The following is a 10838-nucleotide window of genomic DNA, read 5'->3' as shown; positions in this document are numbered from 1 at the left end:
GAACCTTCCTTGAACCGGGTTTCTATTTCTTTCGGTTTTTATTTTTCTTTTCCTTTTTCTGTTTCCTTTTCATTTTTTCTTTACTTTTATGTTTTCATTTTTATTCTTGTTTTCTAATTTCCGAAAATGTATTAATTCGTGATTTGTTTCTAAAATCGTATTTTTTGAATGATGAACATTTTTTCCAAAATGTTGGTTCTATTTTTACTAAATCATTACACTTAAATCATGAATATTTTTTTTGAAACTGTGAACATTTTTTAAAAACTCACAAACATTATTTTTTAAATCAGAATAATTTTTTTAGAAATTTGTGAACATTCTCTTAAGTCATGAATATGTTTTTCAAATCATGAACAATTTTTTTGAAATAATGATCATTTTAAAATTAAAGACTACTTTTTGAAAATCATGAACTTTTTAGAATTAGTGAACATTTTTTGAATCATGAACCTTTTTCCAAATTCTTGAACATTTTTTTGAATCATGAACATTTTTCGAATTAGCGAACATTTTTTTGCGTTTTTTAAATTATGAACATTTTTTAAGTTTGTGAACATTTTTTTACAAATTCGTGAACAATTTTTGAATTCCAGAGCATTTTTCTGTAATCATGATTTACTTATTTTGTGGACATTTTTCAATTTCACAAACAATTTTTTTGAAATCATGAACATTGTTCTAAATTCATTAACATTTTTTAAATTTGTGAACATTTTTTTGCCAAATTCATGAACAATTTTTGAATTATCGAGCATCTTTTTAGAAATCATGATTGTTTTATTCAAAATTAGCAATATTTCTGAAATTTAGGACCTTTTGATATCCCGAATTATTGAAAAAGAAAAAAAGAAAAGAAAAAGGAAACATCTACGAAAAAAAACAGGCGGCGTCCCGGCCACACATGGGCTGGCCCAGTAGGGGAGCGGGGGTGCGTGCGCCCGCTTCCTTCGCAGCGCGTGCTGCGCCCTACTATAGGCGCTCCCATAGGATCTGCCGTGTGAAAAAGATGTATGCCTTTGGTTATTCTTAACTGAAGTATTAAAAAAGTTGAAAAAACTTTTAAGTGCAGCGTGACGTTTTTCTCTCTTGCTACTTGCCATAAGAAAAGCAACTACACTAAGAATCTCTACTACTTGCGAACAATATGTGATTGGATGGTTAGGAGGATAGTGGTATCCACAGCGCACCAGAGTTCAAGTTCTAGACTTGACAATGGTGCTCACATTTTTCTGGAATTATTTCAAACCTTTTGGTAATGTGTGTTTAGTGGGGGGAGACGCCTCCCTCGACTACGAAGGCGCGTGTGGCTGCTTCGTCAATCTCAAGATGATGCGCCGACTCGGTTCCTCGAAGGTGCTTATAGGGGTAGGGTGTATGTGCATATGTATGAGCGTCTGCATCTGTACTGTGTTTAAAATGACATAAATTCTATCTTTACTACATAAAAAGAATGTAAGGTTTCATGTTTCACTTTTTTCCACCACCCCTTCGTCCAATCTTCTCCGTATAATAATCAGTCACCTTAAATTATTTATCTTCTGAACCAATTTTGCTTTAATTTACTTATCAAACTTCTCATAAAAATATAAGGTAAATCACAGGCAGGATTTGATAAACATTAATTTACACGCATTGATTTAGACGTGTATATCACAAGCTAATGTAGTAAAATATTTATATTCCGTTGCAACGTGCGGGCATTGTCTAGTTAATTTGAAAAAATAGAATTGGGGTAAAGAATGAAAAAAAGGACCATCAATGTAAATAGAAGAAAACATTGCAATAAGATTGGCCCCATCGTTTTATCTTAGTAGCAACACAATACATGCTTTCGTCCTTTCTGTCAATGGACAAGATCACTGCAAGATTGAACCCACTAATATGCATTACTCCCTCTGAAGAACTGCTTATCTATCTTGGCCCAAGAAGACTCATGGATCGGAAATTATACATAGCTATAAAATTATGCAATAAAGAAACTTCAAAAGATTCATATAAATTCAATGGTCAATCTAATCATAAATCCACAATTCTTCGGATCCTAGTAAACACATAACAAGAATTACATCTGATAGATCTCCAAAGAGATCATTGTATTGAAGATCAAAAAGAGAGGGGGGAGAGCCATCTAGCTACTACTATGGACCCGTAGGTCCTGAAAGAACCACTCACACATCATAATGGAAGCGGCAAGGTTGATGAAGATGGCTTCCCCAATGATTCCCCCCTCCGGCAGAGTGTTAGAACAAGGCTCTAGATGGGATTGCGTTGGAATAGAGACTTGCAACAGCGATAAAATTGTTTCGGGTCTCGCCCCGATAGTTTTGGAATATATGTGAATTTATAGGCCAGAGATTAGGGCAAATGGAGCATCAGAGGCCCACAAGCCTGCCCGGCGCCCCTGGCTTCTGGGCCCCTCATGGGTCTTCTGGTCTCTCCCTAAAGCTTCTAGGGTCTCTTATGTTTCAGAAAAAAAATCATCAAAAAGTTTTGTCGTGTTTGAACCTTCATAGGTATTTATTTTATGTAAAACAAAAACAAAGAGAAAACAAAAACTGGCATTGGACGCTGGATTAATATGTTAGTCTAGAAAAATAATGTAAAATGAAGTCCAAAGTATATAACACTGATAATACACTGGTACAGCGAGTTGCTATACAAACGGTTTTTAACCTCTTTCCGTGATGACATTTTAAACCATCGCCTAGTGAGTGTGAGCGACAGGGGGGTCCTTCCCACATGACCCAGAAACCGTCGGGGATAGGCCCTTCGGTTATACACGCTGCGCAAAATGAGCTCGTGTGCGATCGGGCTAGCCACCACATACAATTATACAGGCTCAATCGTTTCTGTTTGTAAGTACATCCCACACAGTTAATCCCAGAGAAACGTTTCCCTTCGTATGTACAACCCACACAGTAAATCCACGGAATACATTTCTGTTTGTATGTACATCCCACAGTCAATCCAAGAAGAACATTCCCATTCGTATGTACATCCCACACGATGAATCCTAGACAAATGTTTCCGTTCGCACGTACATCACACACAATTTTCCCCATTAGATCGTTTGTGATTGTGTTGCCATTGCAGATGATATTAACAATTTTATCCTTTGCATTATTGAATGCATCATGCACAGTTCGCAGAAAAAACTGTGTGGCATAGGTTGTCCATCACACATTTTTTATGTGGAAAATGTTTGCTGAGGTGGCCTAACACAAATAGTTTTCAAAAGGAAGTCATGTGTGATTGTTCATTGATCCAACACGTTTTCTTCCTAGAAATTGTGTACGTTGTCTGAGGTCATCGCCCACGATGTTTTCTGAATAACTGTTTGCAATAGAAAAACCTACTAATTGGCATATTATTAATAATACATTTATTAATCAAATTGACATTTCATATTAAGCACACAATATATTTCATTTTCGTGTTACGAAACCATGATTTCATAATTGAAATACATCAGAGTACATCATCATATAGCTTCAACACTCAGTTACACCATATTGACATATAACAAGCTACCCCATTACACAACTGCACTAGAACCAAGTTTCACATGCAACATCTATAATCTTTGGAAATTAGCATCATAGACGCTAGATAGATAGATGAATCTCATCTAAAAAACTGCTGAAGCGGAAGGCGAATATTGAGCCTTCATTGATGTTGAAGGTCTTTGCATATTTAGGCCAGTGCCTGTGGATGATTGACCGTCCATCCTTCGTCCTCTTCAGAAAGACTTCAATATTGTATCGTGTGTGTTGTATGAATACATTCCTCGCCTCCTGGCCATACAGGTGTTTTGAGAGGTAATCATCAGTGAACTACTTTGAAAAGGTCTGAAAACAAGGATATTCATAAATATCTTCTCTAGATTTGAAATGGCGCAAAGGAATAAAAAAGACAAGGTATAATATTTAGTACTATCATATAGTGCACTGATGTCTTCTCCATTGTGCCGACAAAGATCTTGTTTTTTTTTGTTGCTAGTTTCTGTATCCTAATAATCTTTCTGAGTTTCTTGACTTGACTGATATTCATGGACAACTCATTTCCCCATATGCAAAAAGGATCGAATAGTGAGTCAAAACCTCTGACAACAGGACCTACATGTGCAAGAGCAAATTGTTAAAAACCTAAATATTAGAATGCTTCCCGCAATTGCACGATAATGTGCTATTAGACAAAGGACCATGAATGTGCAAACTTCGATTGTAAACCTCAGTGCTTCCCATTGTTTCCCCGCAACACATATAAGGTAGTTATTCCGGTTAAGTGAGGATTGACATGCTATCAGTAAAAATATGTTGATGAAAAATAAACGCATTGTAGATTTAGCAGATTAGTTCGAGCCATATGAAAAAGCCATTTATCCAAACCAAGCATGATTAAGAATTAGTAAATATAGCAATTGTATATGTTTCTCATGTATTTAGTACAACCAAATTTGATTTATTCCTCACATGCATAACAATACAAAACTGTACCCACAACAATTGAACATCACATTGTATAATTGAACCAAGCAGTTAACTAAATACCACAACAAATGAACCAAACTTTAAGTGAGCACCACATCGCACAATATAACATAATCCTAATAGAAGATCAGATAGCTAACCAAACCAAGCATGCTTAACAACTTGGAAATATGAGTTGTATTTATTTCTCATGTATTTAGGACAGCCAAATTTGATTTATTTCTCACATGGTAGACAATAAAAAAAATGCACCCACGACAATTGAACATCGCATTGCATAGTTGAACTAAACAATTAACTAAACACCACAACTAATGAATCAAACATTAACTGAACACCACATTGCACAATATATAACGTACTAGAAGATCAAACAGTTAAACAAACCAAGCATGATTGACAACTTGAAAATATAGCAATTGTATTTGTTTCTTATGTATTTTGTACACCCAAATTCGATTTATTTCTCACATGAAAGACGATACAAAATTGCACCCAAAAGAATTGAACACCACATTGCAGAATTGAACCAAACAGTTAACTGAACACGACAACAAATTAACCAAATAGTTAATAAGTGAGCACCACATTGCACGACATAGAATGTATACACTAGAGGATCAGATTGCATGGAAAAAGTACATATGACAATTCACTAGAATTTGTTAAGGAAAGGCAGGAGCAGCACACGCAACAGGTAAATCGAACATGCTTAACCAGCGTAGCTAGATAACTGAACATAGGTCCTTACAGTGAGCTAATAAGACAAGCTACTCCTCATCGTCGGAGATATCGATGACGATTGGCTCCTTGGACTTGGAAGAGGGGGAGGCCTCCACATAGTGGGTGCCCTCCTCATAGTTGTGAGTTGCCTGAGCCGCTCCGGGCACCAACCTGCTGCCTCTCGAGTTGAGGTAAGCATATGCACGCCGAGAAAACACCTCGTAGTCTTCATCGCAGGCACCGACTGTGGCCTCGAGAAAACGCCATGAACTATCGTTTAAAGCAGCCAACCGCATCACGGCGTCGACGGTGGCCTCGATGTCAAGGTGCTCCTCCAAGATCTGGGGGTCGACATGAATGGCAGCCATCGCGACCTCGTCCGCGCGTGTGGCTGTGATTTGCTTCTCCGCTGCCAAATGCTCCTTGAGGTCCTGGCTATACTATGTGCACCATGTCTTAGGGCGGCGCTTATTTGGAATAGGGGTTAGTGATTTGGGTCGCGCCGACGGTCGGGGCATGTGGGATGTAGAAGGAGGAGGATGGGGTCGGGTGTGGATTACCTGCCTAGATCGACGAGGCCAAGCAGCGTGAAGGATGGTCGCCGGCAAGGAGGCGACGCTGCATGCAAGGAGTGATGGTTTGAACTTGGAAAGGAAGGCAGAAATAGGGGAAATGTGGCTTTTGGTATGGGGGAGGGGCGAGGAGGTAGATATTTCCACGGAAGCCGAAAATTTTGGCTCGGTGTAGCGAAAAACTGGCGCGGAAAGTGTCATCAGACACGGTCCCTTATTCAACACTATGTACGATATGTGAACATCACAAACGATTCATATAGCTTACCCCGTGTGTGATGAGTTTGAACGTGCAAATTTTGGTCTGAATTTCCCTGGTTACAGTGGTCATCTACGTCATTGCATAATTTGGGTACACAAAAGAGCCTACAGCACACCCACACTTCTTAATTGACCAAGTTCAGCAAATAAACAGAGCTAGCTGACCTAAACATTATTCTAACTAATTAAAGACCAGAGCTCTAAATTAAACAAAGAGTCTACTCCAGTTGGCGCTCGTCGATCTCCGACGCCTCCTCCATGTCCAGCTCGCGCCCGATGATCTCCTGGGGAAGGGGCTCCATGACATCCATCGCACCATACTTGGAAAGCATCTCGCCATCCGCATCTGCCATCTCTTTGGAAAAGGCCGCCACGAGGTGGGCGTGGGCGTCCGCGATCTGGGCTTGGACGAGCTCCGTCGTGGCAAGGTATGTCACAAAGGAACGAACGGCTGCTCGAATGCTCTCGGCGATTGCCAACTCTTCGGACGTGGGTTGCCAACCGTTGTCAGAGAAGCTTCGTTTGATTTGTGTGCTGACCGCCAGGAGCTGGGCGTGGGCGGCCTCCATCAGGGCTAAGGCCCCCGCTGTGGAACAGACAGCTGATGTGCCGCTCTCGCCAGTTGCTATCCTCGACGCAGATGTTGCTACCGCCACCTAAGCAGCAATAGCGTCTATTTGGGCTGCCTTGGCCGCCCAATCACGGATTGCAACCGCGCTCACACAGCTTGTTAGCACACACATGGCGGCTGCGGCCGCGCTCTCGCGGGAGTGGGCCGCCGAAGTTGCCATCACGACGCGGGTCCACGTCCCAATCTTTCACCGGCGACGATTGAACAGTGAAGCGATATTTGGGAAGCGAGCTAGTGTGCTTGACGCGCCGACTGTGGACTATCGCTGACACACCCTCTCGCATAAGCCATATACGTACTACTCCGACGGTGCTCCAAGATATTTTGTACTGCATCTCACATGGCTGGTGATAATAAACTATGTGTGATCTACTCGATTTTTTGTCTTGATTTGAAATACATAATGGGGCCACAGCGGCAAAGGATGGTGTTTGAATTGCTAGAACTTTTATCTGTAGTGAACATGCAACTATAGGTGTGTCGTCAAAAAAATTGGAATTATCCAGGGTTCGTTTGGACATTTTTATACATTAAATTGGTTTTCTAGACATTTTAGGTGCACAATTCAAAATTAAACTACATGCACATGCTTCAGTGCAGCAAAATGGGTTGTAAAATTATATATGTGTCCATGGGTTGATGCTTATATCCCATGGAAGAAATGTGGATGAATTTCAAACACCTCGGTATCGTGGCTCGCCGACAAACGTTGAGGTACTTGGTTTTGAAATTCTAGTAAATCCAAAACTTGTCTGAAATTCATGAACCTTGGCATGCTAACATGGAATGGCATCAACATGTCGTGGTAAAAAAATTGTCCCATTTGGGGCAGGTTTTGGTATAAGCTTGCCACAAACCAGAGCTTCTCATAAGAAGCCTCATGGTTCGGGTAGGGAACGTGTCACCTTTGTGTACGAAACGATATTCGTCGCCTCTTCTTGCTTTCAATTTTTTTCTGGTGTCAACATAGAACAACAGGAGTTTCGTGTTAAATTTTGGAATTTTTCGGGGTTCGTTTGGACATTTTTATATGTTAACTGAGTTTTCTAGGCATTTATGTGCATAATTCAAATTTTAACTACATGCACATGCTCCAAAGCATAAAAATGGGTTGAAAAATCGAATGTGTCCTCGGTTGCATGCTTAGGTTCCATGCAAGAAATGAGAATGAATGTCAAACACCTCGGCATCATCGCTTGGCCGCTAACATTGAGATACATGGTTTTAAAATTCTAGTAAATCCAAAACTCGTATGAAATTCATGAAACTTGGCATGCTATCATGGAACGGCATCAACATGTCATGGTAACAAAATTGTCCCATTTGGGGGCAGGTTTGGGTATAAGCTTCTCACAAAGCATAGCTTCTCCCAACAAGCCTCATGGTTCCGGTAGGGAACATGTCACCTTTGTGGACGAAACGATATTCGTTGCCTCCTCTTACTTTCAAATTTTTTCTAGTGTCAACATGGAACAACAGGAGTGTTGTGTTAAATTTTGGAATTTTTTGGGGTTCATTTGGACGTTTTGATACATCAATTGAGTTTTCTATGCATTTATGTGCATAATTCAAATTTGAACTACAGGCACATGCTCCAGTGCATATAAATGGGTTGAAAAATCAAATGTGTGTCCTTGGTTGCATGCTTAGGTCCCATGCAAGAAATGGGAATGAATGTCAAACACCTTGCCACCGTCGCCCGACCGCAAACATTGAGATACATGGTTTTTAAATTCTAGTAAATCTAAAACTCGTCTGAAATTCATGAAACTTGGCATTCTATCATGGAATAGCATCAACATGCTGTGGTAAAAAATGTCCCATTTGGGGCAGGTTTGGGTATAACCTTCTCACAAATCAGAGGTTCTCACAACAACCCTCATGGTTCCGGTAGGAACGTGCCACATTCGTTGGTGAAACAATATTCGTTGCCTCTTCTCGTTTTCAATTTTTTTCCTAGTGGCAACATAGAGCAACAGGAGTGTCGTGTTAAAATTTAGAATTTTCGGGTTCATTTGGACATTTTTATACATTAAATGAGTTTTCTAGGCATTTTATGTGCATAATTCAAATTTGAACTGCAGGCACATGCTCCAATGCATATAAATGGGTTGAAAAATCAAATGTGTGTCCTTGGTTGCATGCTTAGATCCCGTGCAAGAAATGGGAATGAATGTCAAACACCTTGCCACCGTCGCTTGACCACAAACATTGAGATACATGGTTTTTAAATTCTAGTAAATCTAAAACTCGTCTGAAATTCATGAAACTTGGCGTGCTATCATGGAATGGCGCCCGACATGCTGTGGTATTTTCCGTGTCCAATTTGAGAGAAGGCGCACTTGAATCGACATCCAACAAAGGCATTTTGAAACAAATAGCTGCCACCTTATCATCTCAAACGTTTATATAATTTAAATCATGGGTGTTCTGTTAACATTCACGTGACACTACGCGTCACACTTTTAATGGCTAGGAGGTGTCGTGCAGATAGCTGCTTGAGTAGAAGGGAGGCGTGCGAGCGCAGTCTGCTGCGCAAGCTGACCGGGAGGCGTGCAAGCTGTCCTCCAATGTGTAGGCTCACCTGAAAGCGTGCGAGATATATGTTGTGCAGGCTCACTGGGAAGCGAGCCCTTTGACTGAAGGAAATATGCCCTAGAGGCAATAATAAAGTTGTTATTTATATTTCCTTATATCATGATAAATGTTTATTATTCATGCTAGAATTGTATTAACCGGAAACTTAGTACATGTGTGAATGCATAGACAAACAGAGTGTCACTAGTTTGCCTCTACTTGACTAGCTCGTTGAATCAAAGATGGTTAAGTTTCCTAACCATAGACATGAGTTGTCATTTGATTAACGAGATCACATCATTAGAGAATTATGTGATTGACTTGACCCATTTCGTTAGCTTAGCACGATGATCGTTTAGTTTGTTGTTACTGCTTTCTTCATGACTTATACATGTTCCTCTGACTATGAGATTATGCAACTCCCTAATACCGGAGGAACACTTTGTGTGCTACCAAACGTCACAACGTAACTGGGTGATTATAAAGGTGCTCTGTAGGTGTCTCCGATGGTACTTGTTGAGTTGGCATAGATCGAGATTAGGATTTGTCACTCCGATTGTCGGAGAGGTATCTCTAGGCCCTCTCGGTAAATGCACATCACTATAAGCCTTGCAAGCAATGTGACTAATGAGTTAGTTGCAGGATGATGCATTACGGAATGAGTAAAGAGACTTGCCGGTAACGATATTGAACTAGGTATTGAGATACCGACGATCGAATCTCGGGCAAGTAACATACCGATGACAAAGGGAACAACGTATGTTGTTATGCGGTTTAACCAATGAAGATCTTCGTAGAATATGTAGGAGCCAATATGAGCATCCATGTTCCGCTATTGGTTATTGACCGGAAAGGAGTCTCGCTCATGTCTACATAGTTCTCGAACCCGTAGGGTCCGCACACTTAACATTCAGTGACGATCGGTATTATGAGTTTATGTGTTTTGATGTACCGAAGGTTGTTCGGAGTCCTGCTACCTCTTGAGAACTTGCGTTGGTTTTCTCTTGAAGAGGAAAGGGTGATGCAGCAAAGTAGCGTAAGTATTTCCCTCAGTTTTGAGAACCAAGGTATCAATCCAGTAGGAGGCCACGCACGAGTCCCTCGCACCTACACGAACAAATAAATCCTCGCAACCAACGCGATAAGGGGTTGTCAATCCCTACACGGTCACTTACGAGAGTGAGATCTGATAGATATGATAAGATGATATTTTTGGTATTTTTATGATAAAGATGCAAAGTAAAATAAAAGGGAAAAGGAAATAAATAAGTATTGGAAGATTAATATGATGGAAGATAGACCCGGGGGCCATAGGTTTCACTAGTGGCTTCTCTCAAGAGCATAAGTATTCATGGTGGGTAAACAAATTACTGTTGAGCAATTGACAGAATTGAGCATAGTTATGAGAATATCTAGGTATGATCATGTATATAGGCATCACGTTTGAGACAAGTAGACTGACTCCTGCCTGCATCTACTACTATTACTCCACACATCGACCGCTATCCAGCATGCATCTAGAGTATTAAGTTCATAAGAACATAGTAACACTTTAAGCAAGATGACATGATGTAGAGGGAT

The sequence above is a fragment of the Triticum dicoccoides genome, chromosome 7A, assembly GCF_002162155.2.
Source record: "Triticum dicoccoides isolate Atlit2015 ecotype Zavitan chromosome 7A, WEW_v2.0, whole genome shotgun sequence".
Taxonomy (NCBI): domain Eukaryota; kingdom Viridiplantae; phylum Streptophyta; class Magnoliopsida; order Poales; family Poaceae; genus Triticum; species Triticum dicoccoides.
The sequence above is the reverse complement of the archived record's forward strand: the minus strand, read 5'-3'. Positions refer to the sequence as shown.